Here is a 25,862-nt window from a genome sequence, read left to right as displayed (position 1 = left end):
TCAAGCTGGCATAAAGCAATTTACTCACAGGTGCAGGGTTAGCTCCTGTGGGTACCAGTGACCTTTTACCCATGCAGACCCAAAGGTCAGTGTGAGCTAAGTGGTGCCCACCTACCCAAGAGGTTTTGCAGCTCACCTTAAGCTCTGTGCTGTTGCTGCTGCAACGTTCTGGGAATGGTATTTTACCACTACCTGAGGTATGTATGTGAGCTGCAGTAAGAGCAGAGACCGTAATGGAGATAGAAGGTGTGAACGGGCTGCCCTCAATTTACACAAGTCTTGTGCAGACAGCACTCATGAATGTTTTAAGGCTGGGTAGAGTCCTGTTAACTTATAACTTGCCCACCTTGTAGTGGGGAAAACCTGTGTAAGCACATGGAATGGAAGAAACATTATTAAAATGGAAAAAACTATATTATTAACAAACACATATAAATTATATATGTTTCTTTTCCAAGTTAAGTAAAGGTGGCCCATCCACCTATGTCAAATCTGATAATGATAGTCCAAGTTGGTAAAATTTTGACATTTCCAATTAAATTTGGATAAAACATTAGGTTAATATGATGCGTCATGATCACGAGTTCCTTTTACTATCCCAACCTTTCCAGTGTCAAGGTCGATCCTTCCCAGGTTTTACCCATGGATATCCCTACCTCTAAACGTTGTGAGTCAGGTTAGTGGTACCCTAGATGCTGTGGCAGCAGGGTAGAGGTGACTTTATTAAAGAAATAAGTAGTAATACAGCAAAAGCAATAAAAAGACAAAACAGCAACAGATAGTTAAGTTCTTATAATAGATCTCGAATGACTTGCAAACATATGTACAAAATCAGCTGATGTAAATAAAGCTTTCTTTGAAATACATCGTGCAATTTTTTCTTTCAGGAATTTGAGATTCCTAATGCTTTTAACACTTTGTAGTTGCCGGAATTTCCTCGTGCACCCACAGGGAATCCCTTAAATTTAATATTTTTATCATTTGTTAATTCCTGAATTTGATTTTTAAGATGACAACATTTCTTTACTTTTTCTGCTGCTGCGTCTGCCAGTGATGACAATTTACTTCTGTATCAAATTGTTACATCGATAACCTTTGCCTGGTCTCCTTTTACAAATACTAGATCAGGCTTGTATATTTCATTGCATTCATCTTTTAGTATAAGCTCTTGGAATACGATCCAATCCTTTTTAACTTCAATTATTCTTAAATCACATAATTGGTTGTGTCTCTTAATTCTGGCCTCTTGCACCATGGGGCACTACCCAATGATATGAGCACTTGTTTCATTTTCTGCTTGACAGTGTCAACAAGATTTTATTTGCGAGTCCTGTCTCCCCCTTGCCAGGAATTCCCTAGTGGGATACACGTTAGCTCTTAATTGTAGTGCCGTGAGGAGTTTTCGGTGAGGAATGCCCCTATATCGTTCGATCCAATTATTACTGATTTCATCCTTCTCAAAGTTGGCAATACCACAGCCCTGGGACTGTAACTTGGTCCAATTTATAAATTCCTGTTTATGCCAGTCACATGGTTTAGGAAAGATGGTTTTGGGAGCTGGTACTTCCCATTCTGAAGCAAGTTCATTATCGCCCAGTTCCTCAGATGTTACCCTAATCACGCTTGGCTCCCAAATAGATGGTATTTTATTTTTATTGCCTCCAGCTGTTAACCACACTTTTTCAAATTCTTTTTCAATCCCCTCTTGTTTAGCTATTGATCTTATTACATCATCCGAAGACTGCGCAATCTTGTGTAGTCTTGGAGCTTGTATACTGGGGATCAAACCCGAGAGTCTCGTGATGCATAAACCTCCATCACGTGTACTGGAATAAAGTTACGGCATCGCAGGTTCTAGGAGGAAGATGTAACCACTCCTTGACTGTAGTTCGAATCGTCAGGTCAAGTGCTTCTAGTTACGTTGCTTTTACATCAGCTTGGTCTGCTAAGTAAATCAATCGTGGGATAGTATATCCCTTCAGGATGTCTACTTTCTGAAATGGTTTCAGTGGCGCTTCATCAATCCGTTGTAACCAGTCTCTTACTTTCATCAGTAGTTTGGGTTTAGATATTCCAGTCCATGGGTCTATTCTCAGTCCCAGGTATTTTTCCGAACTACCGGGTTCAATCATATTGAGTGGGGTACCATTAATTTGCCATGGAGGACAGTCATTGATTGTATATGAGTCCTTAGTAGGTTGTATATAAAAACCATGGCATTTCTCCCCCTGAGTCCTGAGGCCAGTTAGATCACAAAAGGCCTCTAGGACCCTGATATTACTTTGCATTCCTTCCCATGATCCACTTAACAATACCAGATCATCTGCAAAAGCCATAGATGTTATGCGTTTTGAACTATGTTGGTATCCATTGCTGCATTCTTCTAACTTGCACAACAGGGTGTCCACAGATAAGTTAAGTAGTAAAGGTGACATTGGGACACCTTGTTTAACACCAATTTTAATCCCAATAGGATCTGACTGTTCATTCTTCATAGTAATGCGAGTTTTGATATTTTGATACAGGTTCGTAATCAGGGTGATAATATGATGATCTACACCCTTTTGCTTAAGCACTGCAATAAGATGACAATAGCTCACGGTGTCGAAGGCTTTAGCCAGGTCAACGAAGACTACGCCCAAGGGTCGATGTTCCTTTTTTGCGTTCTTAATCAATAGTTGTAATAACTTCAAATTTTCTGCACATCCCGCTGATCTAATAAAGCCCTTTTGTCATGGATTAATAGGGCATGCCTTAGCCAGTCTTGCCATCAAAATCCTTGAGAATAACCTCAAGATAATTGATCTGATGGTAATTGGTTACCAGTTATTGATGTCCATATGGTGCTCCGGCAGAGATGATTTCGATGTTAACACAGTCCGACATTCTTTCACCATGTCTGGTACAATGCCAGTCACCAACCATAGATTGAATATTTCCATTAACTGGACAAAATGGGGTCTGCCTTAATGATATCCTGCAGACTTAGTCTGTCTGGTCCTGGCACGCTGTTCTTATTCATCTCTGATATTTTTAGAGATTTCTTTCACCGTAATCATGGCTTTGAATGCCAAGTTGTCCGCCTGGCCCCTGGATCTAAACACAGCCAGGCCCTTGAATGTTCCTGGTGACTCCCATCTTGACTTGAACACTTCGTGTATCTTGTCTTGTGGGATACCACACTTCAGGGATTCCACATCGTCCAGGATAATACTGGCCAGTTTCCCCCTATCCAGGTAGAACAGCCACTGGAACCATAGGAACTGCCCCCGTTTCACAGCTCTCTTCCTCATCCACCCCTTTGGTGGTTCCGAAGGACGAGCAGTTTGGGCCATTTGATGCGTTCAACCCTGGCCCGCTTTCAACTCGGTGGACTTGAACGCATGGCATGCGAAGCAGTCTTCCGTTGCCTTATCAACAACTATTGTTAGATCTTCTTTCCCTTTGATCACCTGCTCAAACATTCCATGAATGTTTTAAGGCTGAGTAGAGTCCTGTTAACTTATAGCTTGCCCACCTTGTAGTGGGGAAAACCTGTGTAAGCACATGGAATGGAAGAAACATTATTAAAATGGAAAAAAGCTATATTACTACAAATTAAGATATTGGAGCACTCTTATAGTGAATCTCTCTGTATTGGTTTCAGCCTGGTATTTCAAATAACTATAGCAAAGGAAGAACATTCCAATCAACAAGAGATACAAGGAATATTCCTGCTTGTGGCTGCTCTCTGTGGAATGTAAAATATCCCAATAATAAGCAGATATGTTTTTCTCCCCTCAGGAGCAGAAACATTTAAAGAAATCACGGAACTTATTGGTGGATCTGTGTTCTTGAATCTAATAGAGACAAAGCTGAAACATTTCTTCCAGGTAGTCTGGAAAAAGAGAAAACACAGAAATTGCTTGGACAAAAGGTTCTTGGTTTTGGTGCTATGAGGAATATGTTAACAGGTCTGAGAATGTGTCTGATTACAGTCTTAGACTAGACGGGATTCAGGAATGTGACTGTGGCAGATATTCTACAGAAGTGAACGACAGAGATGGGAGAACCATATATGAAGGCATTGCTAATGTGAAAGCTGGTGAGTATCACTTAAAAATGCTGGTTCTCAGTTAAGCAAAGGTGGGTTTTTTTTAAATCCAGATGCAGTACACAAACCCAGATGAGACTATGTAAGAGACTGCCCCAAATGCACTAGCCATTAGCTAATTAACAGATGGATGAAACAAAGATTAGCTAGGGTAATCCTTGTTGGGTAAAGCTGGGCATTCTTGTGCCAGTATGACTGCTCCAGCCGAAGACCTAGGCTGGCAGACAGTGTCATTTTCTTTCTAGTTTGTTATGCCAATATATTTTGAAAATACTATGAACTGTGATAGAAAAATGACTTTTTTTGATCCAGTAAATGCAATAACCTTTGTTCAGGTGATTGCTGGTTTAGATGTTTCAGAAGAACTTTCTGGTGAATTTGAGTATTCTCCAAATTGGGAAAAGATCCACTGTCACATCTGCAAGGGTTACCATGGTGGGGAAACTCAGAAACTTTTAATTAAATGCTGCCTACAATTCTAGTTTTGTTCTAAATTTCACAGTGTAAGAGGTTTAACTAGTGTATTTACATTGACACAACTTTTTGCGTTGGCTAAAATTAGCCTTTTTACTGTCCAAGGGACACATTTAAGAGAGAAAAACAATTACTGTACAAAAGTAATTTACATTTCCTGCTTTCCTCTTCTTTTAATGCCAACAGACTCTTGCATTCATGGGCCAGTGCAGCTCTGGGCAGTGACATCTTAGCTTCCCAATGAAATGGCATGAGCACTGCTTCAGTGCTGCATGTGCTTCCCTGGAACATAAGACTGATGTACTGTTTGGATTTTTCTGTGATACAGAAACCCAACCAGAATGATATAGAGAGACTTAATAGTATACCTGAGTATCACGCAGTGATACTAAAATGCCTAGTGCGTGAATATATCTCACTAGCTATTCTTATCTCACCTTACAGGCTTCTCAGTTGGTGGTGCGAGGCAGAAAGAACAGGCAGTGAGTCAGGCCGTTGGCTGAAGTCTGTCCCAGTGTCATGGGTTACAGGCTCCCACATATGCCTTGTGAAAAGAGGCCCTTTGGTTCTAAAATCCTTAGAGAAAATAAAGAAGGTAACCTTTAATTTTAGAAGTCAGCTTTCTGACAATAATGTACTTACGGGATGTTACAAAAGTAAAGATCAATAAAGCTAACAGTACAGCAGGATGAAGGTACAGTAAGTGTTTTTTACAACTGAATTTTCTGTGTAGAGCAAAAGGAAACATTTGGAAGAAATGCCGTTTGTGTACTCTTCTATATTCTCACAGTATCAGTAGGAGTTGTAGCTATTACTGTCTTGCTTGCGCTGATATGGCATTTTCAGAAGCACAAAGACAGGTCAGGTAAGATATCCTATTCAACACTTTCAGAATACAGAAACCCTATTTAAATAGTCCTTCATGTGTAGATCCAGTTCTCTGCATTTCAGGGAATACCTGACAGCGTAGTTTCTACTATGAGTTAGGTTAAGACTAGCAGGCTGCAGCTTTACACTGCCATCAGTGCCGGTGGTGGCACATGGCTCTGCAGGGACTGACTGCCTGAGGCTTTTCCACATTGATAGGAGGACTTTCAGCCCTGCCTGCTGCCAAGGTCCTGTGCTGGAAGTGTCCGAGCTGGTCCTGTATCTCTGCGGGGTGGACTTGCGGCAAGGCCTTAGGAGGTCCCAGCAGCTGACAGTTTCCTGTTTGCATGGTCTGCTGGTTTTGTCATTTGGAGGTGGGACATTGGCTGGTAAAACAGGGCCTCATATCTCTGCCTGGTGGGGCTCATCTGCTTTTGGTCACTTCTGGGAGTGATACCAAAAAGCCGGTCGAAGAAGCTCTCTAAGACTTGTTTTGGAGTTTTAGAAAGCAGGCATTCTTTATTGCAGCGCTGGATGCACGGAGGATAATTCTACCTAGTGTGCATGCCACAGCTTCAGCAAAAACAGGTTATATGGAGTAACAATTACATATTAATCAGATTGGTATACATATACATAGAAATTATTGTAACTGATTATCATAGTACTGTCTACATCTGATCATGCGCAATGACGAATTCATTTGAGTCGAAGGGCTGCTTTTATGACCACTGACCCATTTGAGATTCTGTTGGCTGTCCTTGAAGTCTTTGTTCTTGTCCTTGTTCTTTGATCTTAGAGCTTAATGCAGTTTCAATGACATGTGCTCAGTTTCAACATTGTTCTCATCTATTGTACAGGAACATCTAGTCGTAAGAGCAAAGAACTGCAAAACTTATGAGTAACTACCTCTACTAGTTAATTGCTTGGCTATACTTTTGTCTATTGTTTCATAGTGTTAGTATAAGATTTCTAATAATTATTTACCAAATCTCACTTTTACAGTCATCTAGCAGCAAACCAGTTTCCATGACTGGTATAAAATATTAAAACCATCAAAATATTTAGACATATCATACAGAAAGTATGGACATATGCTATCAGGAGCACAGTGTTGGTGAGTGCAGGCAGTGAGGGGGAACCCATGTTTACTCCTGAGTCAGTCACCGTAGCCTGAACATGATGTGACATCCCCAAGCCCCAACGGAGTGTCACTGTTGGAGCTGTGTGGGTAAGCATTTAACTGGGCTCAACCATGGCAGTGTTGTGCAGTATGCATGAAGCTGTGCTGCTGCTGCTCAGGAGCTCCCTGTTAGCTCCGAGGCCTGTGTGAGATTTTAATCCAAATGGAAGATCATCTGGTTTGGCAGTTTTAAGTAGCTCACACCCAAATGGGGGCAAGCTGGGAATGAGAATCATGGGTCCCTGGAGCAATGCATAAGGTGAGGAGAGAGTGGGTCTGTGTGGCCTGAAGGATGAAAGATGATGATCTTCTCTGACAAGAAGCTGTTATTGCCTAGAGGTGCTTTGCAGTTCAAATGCAAAGTTGGTCCAGCACATAGCTAATGGAGACAAAAAGTAGTTTATCCCATATGTAAGGAAGGAGTGGGTAGTGATTTGAAAGGCTTTAAGCTAAACAGAGGAGAGGAAAGGTCAGAGAGAAAAGAGAATTAGGGGGAGGGTGCATTCTTGGGGGTGGGGGGATGTGTGCATGAAGAGACTCAAAAATACAAGATCAGTGGGTAGAATATTGTCCATGGTTCAGAGCAGTGAGACACACCTCAGAGCCATTATCTTCAGTTATGTGCTCCTGAGCCTTACTTTTACTTAGTAAGGGATGAGCTATAGGGAATTGGGTGATATGCTGGGTATCAATTCTTCCACCTCTTCCTGCAAATGTTTTAAGTGTATTTGTCTGCTTTTTACTTGACTTGCCTTAAGTTTGGATCACAGTACCAAGCGTTCAACATGTAAGTTTGATCCTTACAGATGAGAGGGACAATCCTGAGGAACGTGAAGAAAGGGATGAAAACAGTCCTTGTTCATGTGAGTATGTATCACTGTATGGCTTTCTATCAGCCACAGAGAGGGAGCCAAGAGTGTGACTTGTCTGGGTGTGGTTTAGTGAGACCTGATTGTCTTATTTAAACTGAATATTGTAATCAAGGGGATCTTTCTCTAGCACAGAAATACCTGAAATTTGAGAGATCCAAATTACTCAAAGTACTTGGAGCTGCTGACAGCATTAATACCAGCGTAATCACATGTGCATTGGACTTGGACTATCTAGACAATGAGTTTTTTGCAGTCTCAGGCCCTTCCTACCCTAGCCTAGTGGGCTGTGTCCTCTTCAGCTGTGTGCAGAGACTTACGGTTCCTGTTAGCTACTCACTGCCTGGGGATGGCTGGTGCTTTCCCTTCTGCTTCCAATTGCCCTGCACATTTGTTAGGCATCACACTTTCTGGGCAGAGGGGGTGGTTCAGACTGTGCAGGGCAGACAGTGTCTCTCCTGTATTAACTTCAGTGATCCTTCCTTCCATCTGTCTGTCCTTCTGTCCTCCCCTATGCTCTCTTCCCTCTTCCCTTTTGCGATCCTTGCACAGTTACTCTCTGTTGGTGGGAGGAGTTTCCACCCTAGCTCAGAGCCAGCTGTTGCATAGTGTTTGGCACGTGTAGCTCATCAGCCTGGAGACCCTGTCCTCTCAACACCAAGACGTGATCTGCAGGGAGCAAAGGGAGCAGACCCTGCTGTCACCCCTAAGGTGAGTGTGTGAGGAGTCCAGTGCCTTCTCTTGTGGACAGAAGTGATTCCTGCATTTGAGTGCTAAGTGCCGCAACACTAGAGGCATCACACGTGAACTGGGTGGTTCATGGAATAGATGTCTCTTCTTGGGCTCCTTTTCCTGCTGTGTTTTGTAGTTCTAGAAAGCGATGGAAGTAGTGAGTAAAGTGAAGTGAAACTCAGATGTTGTACTTGAGAGACATGGCAGAGACTTAGGTTTCAATTTACATTTTTTCTGAGTTTTCAGTGAATATACAAATCTGAGTTACAGCTGTGCCTGAGCCCTGCTGTAAACACAGGTGTCCACTCCTACTTTGTGCAAGTGAGAGGCAGGAGGGAGTGGCTGATAGAGGAGTTGCAGTGAGTGCTCATGCCCATTGGTGCTGTTCTGCAGGCAAGCGCTCACCCAGGGGTCTCTCATCTCCTCCATTTCCATCTACCTGTTGAAGGCCTGGCCATGGCTAAGTCTGCCCTGTGTTCAAGCGATGAGGGAGCGTGTGCTGTGAGATATGGCTCCGGGTGCCCCAGTGTCTGCGAGCAGCTGGTCAGTGGCCTGTAGCTCACCAGCTGCTTTGGTGAGGGGCTGACCTGACCTCTCTTGCTCCATGCTTCTCTCCCTCCCAGAGGATGGGAAGTAGAGGGGGTACTTTTGCACATATTCTTTGACTGCTTTGCACATATTATTTGGCTAGCCTTTGCCAAGTTCTGGCCGCATGTTTTTCCTGTGTCTGTATCATAATCATGTCTAGTCTGTGGCATATAAGAGATTTTTACTCAACTGAGTCTTTTCCTTCCAGATAGAGAAAGACCCAAGCTGCCAGGGCTCAAACGTATGAAAGCTGTAAAGCCTCCTGCTGCAGTTAATGAAATGTGGCTTGCCCCAAATGTTGAGAACACCACCCATCCAGAATCTGAGCACTGCAGTCCTCCAGGATTTGAGGACTGCCTTCCACTAGGTTTTGACCACTCCATTACCCAGTGTTTGATGGCTGTGCTCCTGCAGAATTAATTACTGCAGTCCTCCAGGATTTGAGGACTTGAATCATAGAATCATTTAGGTTGGAAAAGACATTCAAGATCATCGAGTCCAACCATCAATCATGCCCTCTAAACCATGTCCTGAAGTGCCTTGTCTATGTGCTTTTTGAATACCTCCAGGGATGGTGACTCAACCACTTCCATGGGCAGCCTGTTCCAATGCCTGACAACCCTTTCAGGAAAGCAATTTTTCGTAATATCCAGTCTAAACCTCCCCTGCTGCAACTTGAGGCCATTTTCTCTCGTCCTATCTCTAGCCACCTGACAGAAGAGACCAGCACCCACCTCACTACAACCTCCTTTCAGGTAGTTGTAGAGAGCGATAAGGTCTCCCCTCAGCCTCCTTTTCTCTAGACTAAACAGCCCCAGTTCCCTCAGCGGCTCCTCATAAGACTTGTGCTCCAGATCCGTCACCAGCTTTGTTGCCCTTCTCCGGACACGCTCCAGCACCTCAATGTCTTTCCTGTAGTGAGGGGCCCAAAACTGAACACAGGACTCATGGTGCGGCTTCACCAGTGCCGAGTACAGGGGAACAACCACCTCCTTGCTCCTGCTGGCCACACTATTTCTGATACAGGCCAGGATGCTATTGGTCTTCTTGGCCACCTGGGCACACTGCTGGCTCATATTCAGCCGGCTGTCAACCAGCACCCCCAGGTCTTTCTCTGCTGGGCAGCTTTCCAGCCACTCTTCCCCAAGCCCGTAGCGCTGCACGGGCTTGCTGTGACGCAAGTGCAGGACCCAGTACTTGGCCTTGTTGAACTTCATATGATTGGCCTCAGCCTATTGATCCAGCCTGTCCAGATCCCTCCGTAGAGCCTTCCCACCCTCGGGCAGATCAGCCCTCCCTCCCAACATGGTGTCATCTGCAAACTTGCTGAGGGTGCACTTGATCCCCTCATCCAGATCATTGATAAAGATATTAAATAGAACTGGCCCCAATAATGAGCCCTGGGGAACACCAATTGTGACCCACCACCAACTGGATTTAACTCCATTCACCACAACCCTCTGGGCTCATCCATCCAGCCAGTTTTTCACCCAGCAAAGAGTACACTTGTCCAAGCCATGAGCTGCCAGCTTCTCAAGGAGTATGCCGTGAGAGACAGTGTCAAAGGCCTTACTGAAGTCCAGGTAGACAACATCCACAGCCTTTCCCTCATCTACTAGGTGGGTCACCTGGTCATAGAAGGAGATCAGGTTGGTCAAGCATGACCTGCCTTTCATAAACCCATGCTGACTGGGCTTGATCCCCTGGTTGTCCTGCACATGCCATGTGAGCGCACTCAAAATGAACTGTTCCATAATCTTTCCCAGTACCGAGGTCAGGCTGACAGGCCTGTAGTTCCCCAGATCCTCCCTCCGACCCTTCTTGTAAATGGGCGTCACATTGGCAAGCCTCCAGTCCTCTGGGACCTCCCCCGTTGACCAGGATTGCTGATAAATGATGGAGAGTGGCTTGGCAAGCACCTCCACCAGTTCCGTCAGTACTCTTGGATGGATCCCATCTGGTCCCATAGATTTGTGAGTGTCCAGATGGCGTAGTAGGTCACTAACTATTTCCTCCTGGATTATGGGGGGTATATTCTGCTCTTCATCCTTGCCTTCCAGCTCAGGGGGCAGAGTACCCCAAGGATAACTGGTCTCACTGTTAATGACTGAGGCAAAGAAGGCTTTAAGTACCTCAGCCTTTTCCTCATCTCTGGTGGCAATGTTCCCCTCTGTATCCATTAAAGGATAGATATTCTCCTTGGCTCTCTTTTTATTGTTAACATATTTGTAAAAACTTTTTTTGTTGTGTCTTACAATAGTGGCCAGACTGAGTTCTAACTGAGCTTTTGCCTTTCTAATTTCCTCTCTGCATGACCTAACAAGATCCTTGTACTCTTCCTGAGCTGCCTTCCCTTTTTTCCAGAGATAATAAACTCTCCTTTTTTTCTTGAGTCCTAGCCAAAGATCCCTGTTCAGCCAGGCTGGTCGTCTTCCTTGGCAGTTCATCTTGCAGTGCATGGGAATAGCCTGGTCCTGAGCCATTAAGATTTCTTTCTTGAAGAATGTCCATCCTTCCTGGACCCCTTTGCCCTTCAGGACTGTCTCCCAAGGGACTCTCTCAACCAGTGTCCTGTTGAAGGATGACTATGTTGTTTTGTGTAATTCAGACTATGTGCCTTCAGGATCCATAGAGTCCTGGAAAAGCAGTGAAGGACACATATCCTTTCAGTATGCTTTGATCAAGAAGAGCACAAGGGGACTCCCAGAAGACAAGTCTGGAGATTTAGTATGCAGTTTTTCCCATTAGATTTGCCAGGAAAGATGTCCACAGTGTTGGACTTGATGTTTGGACTCTTCCCTTCTCTGTCAGCTGGCTTTGAGCGAACCTTGCAATTCTGCTGTTCCTCCTATAAATCTGATTCTTTGTTTGCTTTGAAGAATTGGCTGGAAGCCTGAAGAGAAATCTCTCTGTGGATCAGCTTGTTTTCCAGAGCTGATGCCCTTCTCTTCCCTCTGCTACAGGTCTTCCAGGAAGACCCATGAGGAACCCCTTGGAAAGCAGACATGGTAATCAGCCCTGAGAAGAGTTCAGCCCCTGCTTCTCTTTGTCTCCACTAAGAGGTGTTGCTGTGAAAGGAGGAGGACCTCAGGGGTTTCTGGAGGCTAGATCAGGGCTCTGACTTCAGTTCCCATCTCCTCTTGGGTGGTCCCTGCACCTGACTGAATGGATGAGGGAACAGCTTAACAGCTCAGTAGACGTGGGTGGTTTGCTTAACCCTTCATCTAACACATACAATGTTAATAAAACCACAGTTTTTAACTTGGCAGATTTAAGCATGATTATACTTCTGTTGTTTGCTTAGAGGAATGTGCTGCTTAGGTGGTAAGTCAGTTCAAACTATATTAGGAGATGGAAACTATAGTGAAGAACACGCAGCAACTTTTATTTAGGAACTGTTTTAGAAGGAAAAAAGAATAGGAAACAAAACAGAACATTGCTAGCAATGGGTATAGCCATATATGTAATTGCTATTAAGGAATGGCCTTGGTAATCAGATGTTGAATTTTCTGCAATGCCTGTGTTAAGTTTTATCTTAAATGGTGTGTAGTAATTTTAAGATGGCTTTATCTTAGTTACAAGTGCTGTTTGTATGTTTCCTGAAGTATCTTCTCTTACAGAATGTTGAATAAAAGGTTTTTTTTGTTATTACTAAAATGGTGTTCCTGAATGTCATTATGAGCTGGGATTGTTTATGTAATCTGTTTTGCAGTTTAAATATATCTTAATACATGTTCTTTCTGTAGATAAAAATCTATGGCTTTGTATTCTAACCCTGCTGTAGGCAAAGCCACATTGTTGGTGTCTCTTCAGAGCAAACAGATGATTGTGATTGCAATCCTACTTCCTGACTGCCCTCCTTCATGGGCAAAAACCCCAAACCCAACCCCTTTCTCATCTTGTTCTCACAGGGTCATTCTTGCTTTGCTGTAGAGTGTACAATCTGTCTACATCCTTCGTGATTCTCAAAATGGACTGCAATATTCTTGTTGAATTTTAAAGTACTCAGGGTAATAACTCCCTGTCTTCATAGCTGTTGCTCCACTGACCATGTTCAGAAAGGAAATGTCATTTTTTTGAAGGGGGTCACCTGCTAGCTCACATTCAGGCTTATCACAGAAAATATTCTGTCTGAAGGCAAAATTCAGGTTTACCTTCCAGTCTGTGGTGTGAGCTTATGAGTCTTCATGGTGTAAGAGCGCTTTAAGTTCCTATTGGGAAAAAAAATAGGAACTTATAGGAAAAAAAAGAAAAAGCTGATTCTGTTGTTGATCTACAAGAATTCAGCGAATGTAGATTTAGACTGAGAAACATCATGATCTGACTACAATGAATGACACTTCTGGAGATACCCAATCTTGTAGTGTGAAGAAAAATTAAGAGCTGATGAGTACGAAGTGTCTGAAAACTGAGTGAGAGAGCTTCGATGGATTTGAGAATGGCTACTAAAAGTTGCAAACTGGAGGATGTCATGGAAAAGGAGTTTCCAAAATGGGTTGTGAGCTTAGAGCATCTTCCTGCTTACAAGGAGAAAACTCAGTAAATATTGCAAATTCCTTGGCTGGTTTCAACTTGCAAATGTTTAACTGTGGGAACTTTGGATGTCTGCTGCACTAACTACATGACTTCACATTGGAAAAGAAAGCTTACAGGGGTCTATCATTCAGTTAAGAGGGTACAACAGGTGTAAGTATACCACATCTCTGAAGGAAAGAGTAAGGGACTGTAGTTTTTAATAGTCAAAATTCCTCAACTTTCCATGTGTGTCATTACTCTTTAAAATACTAGTCTTGCATGTTTAACGTTCTTCTACGTTCTGGGTTTGCAATAGACTTCTTGACACTATTAGGAGCAATTTGCAATTAGTTTGGCAACAAATATGCAAGCTTCCTCAGGGTTTCGGGCCTGTCCTTCCTCTCACACCCAGACACCAGCCCCACGACCGGGGCTGCACGCGAGGCTATGCAGCGAGGGACAGCAGAGCGGTGTCTGGTTTGGTAAGAGGTTATGCTTGAAGGCTGCCAGAGCTGCCTGGTAAACCCTTGTGCTGTGCCACTGGCCTGGGCAAAGCACTGCCGGGGCTCTCGGGCCCAGGGCTGGCTGCAGGGAGCCGCCATGGGCCTGGCGTACGCCAGCAGCTGGCTGCTGTGGCTGTTTCCTGCCTCTGGGCAGCAGCTTCTCTGCGTGGGTTTTATTTTCACCTTATTTCACCACATGGCTTTCTCTGGCCATTCTGGCAGCCTTCGTAGACATGTAAACCACCAGGTAATGGCTTCCCTGTGCAGTGCCTTCCAGAAGCTTCTAGGGCCTCTGTCAGCTGCCTCCGGATTGGCTGGCTGGTGATTGTTAGCTGCATTGTGACGGGTGGGTTCTGGAATGTGGGTGTGGCTCTCCGTACCCAGCTGAGGGCTTGCTGGCCAGGGTCAGTGTGGCCTCGGGAGGGGAGCCACGAGGGTGCTGGGGGAGCAGGGGATGCAGAAGGCCCTCACAGCTCTGCCTCCCTCTCTGCAGGACTCGTGGGAAGCAGGGCACTAGGGCGATGGGCAGCAGGGCTTGGACCTCAGGGAGCTGGAGAATGTTGAGCAGGAGGAGTTAGCTGAACTGTATACTTTGCATACGGTGTCCTTTTTGTAAGTACCTGTTTAATTTCCCTTTGGTTCATGATGCTGTGACTGCTGACTTGAGTCAGCTGGAGATCTGTGTCTCTGCCTGACCACCTCAGGGAAGTGTATTAGGGCTCTGGCTGGCCGGCTGGGGCAAACGGTGCGGGGCTTTGGCTGGCTGCCTGGTGCAAGTGGTATAGGGCTTGGGGTGGCCTGATGGGCAAGTGGGCTAGGGCTCTGGCTGGCCGTCTGGGGAAGTAGGGTAGTGCACCGACCGACCGGAGGGGGCAAATGGGGTAGAGATCTGGCTGGCCTGCTGGGGCAAATATTCTATGGTTCTGGCTGGCCGGCTAGGGCAAGTGGGGTAGGGCTCTGGCCGTCCAGGTGGGCTAAGAGGGATAGGGCTCTGGCTGCCTGCTAGGACAAATGCTGTAGGGCTCTGGCGAGACGGCTCAGGCAAATGGGGTAGTGCTTTGGATGACCATCCAAGGTAAGTGGTGTAGGACTCTTGCTGGCCACCCTGCGGAAAATGGTGTAGGGGCCCTGGCTGGTGGGCCCGGGCAAGGGGGGTAGGGGCCCTGGCCGCTGGGCCTGGGTGAATGGTGTAAGGTTCTGGCTGGCTGGCCCTGAAAAATGGTGTAGGGCATCTGGCTGGCCGGCCCGGGCAAACGGTGTAGCGGCTCTGGCTGGCCGGTGTCAGAAATTGTGGTAGGGCTGTGGTTGGCCTTGTGGGGCAAATGCTGTAGTAGTCTGCCTGGCTGGCTGGGGCAAGGTGCGTAGGGTTCTGGCAGGTAGGCTGCTGCAAATGGTGTAGGCTGCTGGCTGGCCGGCATAAGCAGATGGTGTTGGCCCCTGGGTGGCCAGCTGGGGCAAGTGCAGTGGGGCCACGGCCGGATGTCTGGCACAAGGTGGGCAGGGCTCCGGCGGGCCCAGCCGTCCCGGGCAAGTGTGGCAGGGCTCAGGCCAGGAACGTGAGGTACGGCTCCGCCCGGCCAAGTGTGGCAGGGCTCTAGTCGGCGGGAAGTACGGAAGGCCTCCAGCTGGCTGGCCAGCCTGGGCAAGTGCGGTAGGGCTCCGGCCAGCCAAGGCCGGCAGGGCTCTGTCCGGCCACCCCGGCCATGTGCGTTAGGGCTTCAGACAGCCCGGCCAATTGCGGTAGGGCTCCAGCCAGGAACGTGCGGCAGGGCTCCGGCCGGCTGGCCCCGGCGAGCGCGGCAGGGCTCTGAATGACTGTCCCCAGTAAGTGCGGCAAGGCTCCAGTCAGCCAGCTGGTCTGGGCAAGTGCGGTAGGGCTCCGGCCAGCTTGGGCAATTGCAGTAGGGCTCCATCCAGCCAAGGCCGGCAGGGTTCCATCTGGCTGCCCCGGCCATGTGCATTAGGGCTTTGGCCAGCCCGGCCAATTGCGGTAGGGCTCCAGCCAGGAACGTGCGATAGGGCACTGGCCGAGCAAGTGCGGTAGGGCTCCGTCCGTCCGTCCTGGGCAAGTGCAGTAAGGCTCCGGCCGGCTGACTGGCCATCCCGGGCAAGCGCGGTAGGGCTCCGGCCATCCCGGGCAAGCGTGGTAGGGCTTCGATTGGCCCGGGTACTTGAGGCAGGGCTCCGGCCAGCCAAGGCTGGCAGGGCTCCGTCCAGCCCAAACAATTGCGGTAGGGCTCCGGCCGTCCCAGACAAGTGTGGTAGGGCTTGTTCAGGCTGTCCCGGGGAAGTGTGGTGGGGCTCCGGCCGGCCGGGCTGGGCAAATGCGCTAGGGCTCCAGTTGGCCGGCCGTCCCGGGCGAGCACGGCAGGGCGCCGGCGAGCCCGGATAATTGCGGTAGGGCTCCGGCCAGGAACGTGCGATAGGGCTCCGGGCAGGCAAGTGCTGTAGGGTGCCGGCCAGCCGTCCCGGACAAGTGCACTAGGGCTCCGGTCGGCCGGCCGTCCCAGGCAATTGTGGTAGGGCGCCGGCCGTCCCGGGCGAGCGCGGCAGGGCGCCGGCCGTCCCGGGCGAGCGCGGCAGGGCGCCGGCCGGCCAAGCGTGCCAGGCCTCCAGCCAGCCCGGATAATTGTGGTAGGGCTCTGGCCAGGAACGTGCGATAGGGCTCCAGGCAGGCAAGTGCTGTAGGGTGCTGGCCCTCCGTCCCGGACAAGTGCACTAGGGCTCCGGCCGGCCCTCCGTCCCGGGCGAGCGTGGCAGGGCGCCGGCCCTCCGTCCCGGGCGAGCGCGGCAGGGCTCCAACCAGGAACATGCGGCTTGGCTCTGGCTGGTGGGCAGGGCCGAGTGCGGCAGGGCTCCGGCCAGCCCGGACAATTGCGGTAGGGTTCAGGAGAGGAACGTGCGGTAGGGCTCCCAGCAGGCAAGTGCGGTAGGGCTCTGGCCAGCTGGCCAGCCCGGACAAGTGCGATAGGGCTCCGGCCAGGAACGTGCGATAGGGCTCCGGCCGGGCAAGCGCGGTAGGGCTCCGGCCGTCCCAGCCAAGTGTGGTAGGGCTTGTTCAGGCTGTCCCGGGCAAGTGCGGTGGGGCTGCAGCCATCTGTCCTGGCCAAGCAAGATAGGGCTCCAAACGACCGTCCCAGGCAAGTATGGCCAGGCTCCGGCCAGTCGGCCGGCCCAGGCAAGTGCGGTAGGGCTCTGGCTGGCCCAGGATTGCGCGGTAGGGCTCCAGCCGGCCGGCCCCGGCAAGCGCAGTAGATCTCTGGCTGCCCCCAGCTAGCCTGGTAGGGGTCCGGCCGGCCCGGGCACTTGCAGTAGGGCTCCGGCCATCCTGACAAAGTGCGGTAGGGCTCCGGCCAGCCAAGGGCGGCAGGGCTCTGGCAGGCCCGGCCATCCCAGGAAAGTGCGGTAGGGCTCCAGCCAGCCTGGCCACTTGCGGTAGGGCTCCGGCCGGCCGGGCAAGCGCGGTAGGGCTCCGGCCGGCCGGGCAAGCGCGGTAGGGCTCTGGCCGGCTGGCCGGCCCGGGCAAGGGCGGTAGGGTGCTGGCCCGCCAGCCCGGGCAGGCGCGGTAAGGTGCCAGCTGGCCCTGGCAAGTGTAGTAGGGCTCCGGCCGGCCGGCAAGTCCGGGCAAGTGCGGTAGGTTTTCAGCTGTCCCGGGCAAACGCGGTAGGGCGCCGGGCGGCCGGCCCGGGCAAACGCGGTAGGGCTCTGGCTAGGAACCTACGGTAGGGCTCCATCCTGCCCAAGGAAGCGTGGTAGGGCTCCAGTTGGCCTGGGCACTTAAGGTAGGGCTCCGGCCAGCCCGGGCAAGCGCGTCGGGGCTCCGGCCAGCCCGGGCAGGCGTGGTAGGGTTCCAACCAGGAATGTGCGACGGGGCTCCAGGCAGGCAAGTGCTGTAGGGCTCCGGCTGACCGTGCCGGGCAAGAGCGGTAGGGCTCTGGCCGGCTGTCCAGGGCAATCTTGGTGGGGTTCCGGCCGGCTGTCCTGGGCAAGGGCAGTAGGGCTCCGGGTGGCCGTCCTGGCCAAGCGCAGTAGGGCTCCGAATGACTGTCCCGGGCAAGTGTGGCAAGGCTCTGGCTGGCCGGATGTCCCGGGCAGGTGCGGCGGGGCTGCTACCAGCCTGGGCAAGTGCTGCGGGGCTCCAGCAGGCGCGGTAGGGTTCCAGCTGGCCGTCCGGTCCAGGCAAATGCGCTAGGGCTTCTGCCGGCCAGACCGGGCGAATGGTGTAGGGCAAATGGTCCAGGGCTCCATGCAAATGGTGCAGGGCTCTTGGCGGCCAGCCCAGACGAACAGCGCAGGGCTCTGGGCGGCCGGCCCGGGTGAATGGTGTACGGCGAATGGTGCAGGGCTCTGGCATTTGGCCCACACCAGTGCGGTAGGGCTCCAGCTGGACGGCCCGGGTAAGTGCAGTAGGGCTCTGGCCGAATGGTGTAGGGTGAATGGTGCTGGGCTCTGGGCAGCCGCCCTGGGCAAATGGTGTAGGGTGAATGGTGTAGGGCAAATGGTGGAGGGCTCTGGGCAGCCAGCTCCAGGCGAATGGTGTAAGGCGAATGGTGCAGGGCTCCGGGCGGCCATCCCGGGCGAATGGTGCAGGGCTCCGGGCGGCCATCCCGGGCGAATGGTGCAGGGCTCCGGGCGGCCATCCCGGGCGAATGGGGTAGGGCTGTGGCTGGCCCGGGCAAGTGGGGTAGGGCTGTGGCTGGCCAGCCGGGGCAAATTGTGTAGGGCTGTGGTGGGCCAGACAGGGCAAGTGGGCTAGGGCTGTGGCTGGCCCTTTTTTAGAAGTGGGTTATTGCTCTGGCTGACCAGCTGGGGTAAAGGGTGTTGGGCTCTGGCTGTCTGGCCGGGGCAACTGGGGTAGGGCTCTGGGTGTATGGCTGGGGGAAATGGTGTAGGGCTCTTGGTGGCCAGATGGAGCAAATGGTGTAGGGCTCTGGCAGGCTGTCAAGGGCAAGTGGGGTAGGGCTGTGTCTGGGTGGTGGGGGCAAGTGGGGTAGGGCTCTGGATGACTCTCTAAGGTACCTGGTGTAGGGCTCTTGCCGGCCAGCCAGAGCCCTACATCGTTTATCCCAGCCGGCCAGCCACAGCCGTAGTCCATTTGCCCCAGCCAGCCAACCAGAGCCCTATACTATTTGCCCTGACCAGCCAGTCAGAGCCCTACCACACTTGTCCCAGCTCTGGCTCATTTGTATGTGGGTGATTTTGGTTCTGTCTGAACGTTTTGGGCCAAGCATGAGTGCAGCCGGCCGAAGATAGCGCTGTGAGTGACCAGTTTTAGGTATCACCTGTGGCTGCTGTTCATAACTCTGGCAGTCTCTCTACGGGAGATGCTATTTTTGACTAGCAGATGAGGGTCTCTGGCTGGCTGGCTCTTTACTAGAGTGTAGTTTTGGCTTGTTAGCTAGCCAGGGAGATACTGTCTTGTTGTGTGGTCTTGGGGAGTGTGGCTCTTGCTTGCTTTATGTCCAGTTGTAGATGGTCTGGTTTGCTGGCCTGGGTCAAGATCCTCTGCCTGTCTTGTTGGGGGAAGATTCTTATGCTGTAGCTTCTGAGCTTAGCTTGTTAGATAACAATTGTGAGAAAAAGTGGTAGCAGGTTGCCCTAAGGAGAATAATAATAAACAATAACTTGTGTTTGGCAATTGAAGGGGAACATCTGGACCTCAGAAGGTCCTGTGTTAACTGCCGGGTGGCAGAGGCAACACAATACTGGATGTCTGAGAATACATCAAAGGTGCTGAACGTGACAGGACAGGGCAGAAGCGTGTCTGTGTGCTATTGGATGATTATGCTTAGCCTTTCATTTCAAATGATATATAAACTCCTTGAAAATCCCTTTGGATACCTTCTGTTATAGAGGAGGGTTCTCATGATCATGAAATAAACCTTTTGTAGTTCTACCCTTGTGTCCCTTTCTTCCTCGGTCAACAAACATCCTAAGTCACTTCTGCAACAGAATTTGTAGCCCAGATGGGACCAGTCCACTGGTCGACTCTGGCGCCTCTTGGGGAGCATCTGATCTGGAGATGCGGTGAATTCATCTATTTCTGTCTGTCTCAGGGAATGGACTGGGACCAACCAGAAAGAGGTGAGGTGTTGGTGAATTGAATTTGTGTAATTCTACATAATTCCTTTGATTTGGAGACTTAGTCACTGCTGTTCATGCAAGCTCAGGCAGCTGCTCTAGATGTGTCTCTGTCTCCTTTGTCTTCGATCGACTCTATTACTCCTTCCGTTCCCCCTTCTGCACCTCCTGCTTTCCCTTCAACAGCTGTGCAAGCTCTGCCGAAGGAGGTAATTATTCCTCCTCTGGCGGTAGGTGCAGCCACAACTGTAACAAGAGTATGTGTGCTGTTTGGCCCCGTAGATTTGGTGGTATGGCAGCAACAAATGCCTTGACTCTAGGAAGACCTGGAAAAGCTTCAGCAAATGATTAGGGGAATTTTTAGAGCATATGACCCTGCTTGGTCTGATGTTTGTTGGTTACTGGAAACTGTATTTACCTCTGAAGAACGAGTGTTGATTTTGTAGAAAAATAGAGAACAGGCTGCTGCTCTGGGTGGTAGGACTGTGTGGCCAGATGCAGAGCCAGACAGGAATTATCAGACCAAGGCAGAATTAGATGCATTAAGATTATGTCAAAAAGGGTTAGAAGAATGGTTAATTGGACAAAGGAAAAAGAATGCCAACAAGGCATTAACTACATGGGGGAAATGATTCCAAATATTTGGGGAAATTGACCCCGAAGCCCTGCAAAATAGGTTTTTGCTTGTCTCCTTATTTGTAGATCAAGCGGCCCCAGATATTAAGAAGTATTTTAACCAGTGTTCTCCAGGTTGGCAAGGGAAGCTGATAGGGGAGATAGTAAGTATTGCAATGTTTGTGTATAATGGAAGGGATGAGGCTAAGGCTAGGCAGAAGAGAAAACAGCAGGAAGAGGAGGCTAGGTTGTTAGCAGCTGCTTTGCAAGGTAGGAATTTTAGGAGGCAAAGAGGTAATAATAATGGAAATAAGGGAAATGGAAATCTACATCAGACAAGACCAAAGGATTACTGTAATAAAACCAATATACTTGAAAAGAGAATGCCCTGTGATCCCGAGAAGGGGACTACAACAGCAACAAAGGGAAAATCAAATCAATCAGGAGCTGAACAAAAGTGATGAACAATGATGGTTACCAGATCCTCAGGCCCTAGCAGTGGAAGGAGATACAAAAGTAATCCTCTCGGAGGACTCTAAGGAACCAGTTATAGATTTGAAAATTGGAGATGAAACTTGCCCATGTCTGATAGATACTGGCGCAACTTATTCAATATTAACCAATCCCACAAAGGAGCAAGAATTGAGGGTAAAGTAAATGCTGTAGGAGTAGAAGATAAATCTATATTTGTACCCGGGACAGAGAAAATGATGGTATAGATAGGTGCATGGTCTGTTAATTGTTCTTTTCTGCTGTTGTGATTGGCACCAGCAAATTTGGTGGGGAGATATTTGTTACATAAATTATGGGCAGAGTTGCTGTGTACACCACAAGGAATTACATTGTGACTCCCAATGGGTAATGTACCAAAAAATTATGACAGCTATAGCAACTGAAGAAGGGATAGAAATACCCCAGGAACTCAAAGATGTGCCTAGGATTTTATGGGCCCAAAGTTGTGCAGACGTAGGGTTATTAAGGTCAGCTAATCCAGTACAGATAGAAATGAAGGGAGGCAAACCTCCTTCCTTAAAACAATACCTGTTACCTCTGGAAGCAAGGGAAGGTATAAGACCAATAATTGAAGATTTTCTGTCAAGAGGGATTTTAACTCCTTGCGAGTGTCCCTGTAATACTCATATCTTGCTGGTTAAAAAACCTAAACTAGGCTCAGATGGAAAACCAGTTTATAGAAAGGTCCAAGACTTATGAGCAATAAATAAGTGGGTAACTTGTATTGCATCCATTAGTTTCTGATCCTTCAACAATTATAACCACGATACTGGCCAACACAAAATGTTTGACAGTGATTTGTGCCCAGCTTGCTTCAGTATAATGGTGCATCCAGAATCTCAGTATATTTTTGCCTTCACCTGGGAGGGGAAACTGTAAACATGGACTAGATTTCCTCAAGGGTTTGCAGGATCATCAGCTTTATTTTTGAAAATCCTAGTGACAGATTTACAGGACATAGAGTTAACCAATAACTGTGCATTAATACAGCATGTGGATGATGTGCTAATAGCAAGTACAAATAGGGAAAATTGTGTGGAAGACACAAGTAACGCTGGTTGCTTTGGCTGATAAAGGCCATAGAATCTCTCCAACCAAATCGTAATTCTGTAAAGAAAAGGTAGGGTATTTAGGATATTTTTTGTGAGGAGTTAGCAGAAAGATACCAGATGACTGAACTATCCAAGATATGCCTAGGCCTACTGTTGCCGAAAAACTTGGAATAAAGAACTTATCAACACCAATTTAGTGTAGGTAAGCAGACACTTCTTTATTGACAGCCAGGTGCGTGGGTGAGTCCTCTCACGAACCACGCATGCCTGAACACCAAAATCATACACCTTATATTGAACTTATTCATACATATTCATTAGATTTCTGGGAAATGTTATGCATATTCATTAGATTTCTGGGAAGTCATTAGCATATGTAAATGTCCTTTACGCAGGCGCATTGAAGCTCTCTGGTGGTCTTTCATAGTCTTCCTCACTTGTCCGCTTCTTGACCTTCTTTAGGTGATTCTGCGCAGTTTGGCCCTTGGCAGGTAACTAACTGTTTCTTGGCAGATAACTACAAGTTGCTTCATTTGACTCTTCTCAGTTCCCGTTCATTTGAAATTCTGACATCTTATGCATTCTTCTAGGTTATAATATACTCCTACAAATAAACACTATATCCAAATTATCTTAAATCTTAAGCTTGTTATCTAAGTTCTAAATGTTCCTACTAGATGATTTTAACCAATTCCTCCGGCCTTGGTACAGGGCTATACAGAGGATTTCACAACAGCTGTTGGTTGTTGGTTAAATGTGTAAAATGCAATAGATATATAATTTTTGCTAAAATATTTCTTATAATTCTATATTCCTATTAAAATTAAATATGATTAATTCTAATAACAAATCAGTAACACTACAACTGAGAAACAGGAATAGAGCAATAGTTGCATACTCTGTACCACCCTCAGTCATCAGGGGAAGTAGGGAGAATGAATCAAAGCATTAAATAAATATCAAAGATTTGTGCAGAGACTAAAATGGCCAGATGCTATACCTGTTGCTTTAAGGCATATAAGGTGAAGGCCGAATAAATTGAGATTGACCCAGCAGAAGTGTTATTTGGCAGGAATATTCAAATTCTGAACACATACATGGCTGCAAAAAGTAGGCATTGCAGTCTCTTGCCTTTTTTTCATGACGTTTAGTCCTGGAGAGACCCCCAGCTCCAAACCTCTGGTGAATACACCCAAATTTCAGTCTCCAAGAAGATAAAAAGAAATGTTTATGAAGAAGGGCTCTAGAGGAAAGAACCAGGGGTGAGTATCGGCTTGATCTGTACACCTCTCAGTGTCTAGGGAGTACTTTAAGGTCATTGGCACCATTGTCAGAAATTTGCTTTATCGGGTATGTGCCGCCACTGCAATAACTTCCCATGCTTACAAGTGATCAGAAGTGCTGCTGCACTAGAAAATGCAATGTAGAAATCCCTACATATTTGTAAGCTTTGAGGATGTAGAAGTCAGTCTTATACTGGCCTTCCTCAGTTTCAGAAGGCTTAGGTCTGACAGTGCTTTGGTTTTATTTCCATGGAGCTGAATTGCTTTGTCACAGCACGGTCTGGACCTGCGCAGGGACTGCTCTGTCAGGAGCGACCTGGGCGTTGCGCTGTTCCACTCTCCCCCACCACGCAGATCTGACCCAGTCCTTCCTGCTATGAACGGAGCCATCAGTCTGGGAGGCCACATCTGCTTCCACTGAGTGTGGGAGGAACACCTATCAGCCCTCTGGCATTGCCAAATAATAGAGAAGAAATGCTTGCAGGTTCTGAAAATCTTACTCATTTCTGATTTTCAGGGTATGCAGGACTTTAATCTAGTCTGAAAAGGCCTTATTTATTTGCTGCCTTGGCCTCAGCCAGGGCTACCTCGTTAAAGAGTATCCTGCCAAGGACTTTCTAACCTGCCTTTTAAGTTGTAGCAGGTATGCTGAAGCTGTGTTTCCAGCTTTGATCCTATAAAACGCTGCTTTTCAGCCTCTTTCAATTTGTGGATGGTTAAGTTTTTTTTTCAGTGGAGTTCTGGTCCCTGTACAATGAATTTCAGTCTGCTGACAAGACAGCTATTTTTTTAAATAAAGAAGCTTCTTCAAGCTCTTGAATGCTTTAATTTGCTGCAGGTACCAGCGGTTGCAGTTTCTTGTGTGTGGTAGCAAAGCTTCAGCAAAAGGCACAAAGTGTTTTTTGCTGCTTTTTCAAGTCTTTTGACTGTCACATTAGGTTATCCATGGTGCTAGGGTGTGACGAGGTGAGGAATACCTGTCATGATGACCTGTGATCTTGTGGATGTAAAGCTGGTTTTGGTGGCTTTTGTCCCTATTCTGTACTATGTTGAAAAGATTTTCTTAAATGAGCCTGGCATTAACCTTCACATAACCACAGCAGATGTAAGGCTAAGACATTAAGTGAATCCTGCAAGAAATTTTAACCGATGAAATCTCTTTGCCTTTGTAAATAATGTTTATATGATTAGTTTGAAGATGGCAACATTAGTGAAATTTCCCAAGTTCATCTTCCAAGTTGGGATTTTGCCAAGTTGATTTTCCCTCACCAAAATGAGGCAAGGCAAAGCAAGGAGGAACTGGAGAAGATGAACAAGATGGTCTGGTACTTGAGGAGTGGGTGGGTGGCTGCAGAAAAATCCTAGTTGGCAGGAGCTGAGAATCTCTGCCAGAGACAATTTTGTCTGTCTCAATTTTGGCAGGCTAGGCCAAGGACAGTGAGCTGGGGGCACTGGTGGCAGAGTTACATGGTAGCAGCCTCTGAGCAAGACCCAGGTGAAACTGGTTGGGGGCTGAAATTCATCTGAGTCAATCATTAGAGATGAAAGCAAAAAAGCACCATTGACCACCAACCTGTGGCAGGTTGGATCCTAACTTGACTTCTCCTAATGCTGTCCACTCACAGAAACAGATTTTCCTCTGACTAGTGTAACTGGCCAAAGCCTATAGACTGTAGGCACTGTGCTTGCTGTCCTTGATGTGGTCCTTCAGTTAAGCTCTGTTCATGTAGCACCATGATTGAAGCCATACGTCTGAATAGCTCTGTAATAAGGCGGTTTTTGTTTGGGTTTGGTTTTTTTTTCCAAAGCAAATGCAAAGCATTTCGCCCCACATCCAGTGGTGCTAAATATAAATTGTGTGGTTTCTAGCAGTTATTCTATATATGGACTTTTCTTTTTCTCTTGTCATTGTGGGCCAGACTAGGAGAGCTGTGTCAGAGAAACTGTATGTGATTAGTATGCTTGACCTGGACAGCTGGGATCCTTATATTCTTGTTCGCCTCACCTGGTAGTGAGGTGATAGGTGAGCACCAAAATGAGATGGCAGTGTGGCACAGTACCTCCTTCACATCTCTGCTTTGTCGTGGACCTGCGTGGGTCTCTCCCCCCATAGCTGCTCAGCAGTAGTGGAGTTGGGGGTGAATTCATGACATTCACCCTGAGCTGTCTGGTGGCAGGGGTAGAGGGAGAAGAGAAGGCCTAAGCGTGACAGCAGCTTGTTAATGAGCAGAAGTCTGAATAAGCTTCTGTAATCCTGGTTGGTCTTGTTCACTATCTGAGAGAAAGCTGGGGGAGGGGAGTTTGCGTATGAATCATGGGATCTGTGACAAGCACATGGATTTTAACTTTTCTGAAATGGGAGCAGAAGATGACCTCCCTCCAGCTTGTCATTTACGTATTCTGCAGGCATGGGACTGCTCTGCTGTGCATTATGGGGCAGGAAAGAGATGGGCTTTTCCAGAGCATGAGACAGGTGGGCACCATGTGCATGAAA

At 48.0% G+C, this 25,862-nt stretch overlaps 1 long non-coding RNA gene across 1 annotated transcript; it reads left to right on the top strand.

The window, feature by feature from the left end:
• Positions 1–7,153: 7,153 nt before the first annotated feature.
• LOC138685696 (uncharacterized) lies at positions 7,154–12,457 on the top strand. The gene is made up of 4 exons (XR_011325073.1): positions 7,154–7,480; positions 8,039–8,197; positions 9,015–9,561; positions 11,200–12,457. It is a non-coding gene; the product is annotated as an uncharacterized lncRNA (long non-coding RNA).
• Positions 12,458–25,862: the final 13,405 nt, after the last annotated feature.

The sequence above is a fragment of the Haliaeetus albicilla genome, chromosome 6, assembly GCF_947461875.1.
Source record: "Haliaeetus albicilla chromosome 6, bHalAlb1.1, whole genome shotgun sequence".
In the NCBI taxonomy this organism is placed as follows: Eukaryota; Metazoa; Chordata; class Aves; order Accipitriformes; family Accipitridae; genus Haliaeetus; species Haliaeetus albicilla.
This window is presented reverse-complemented; position numbering and strand designations above follow the sequence as displayed.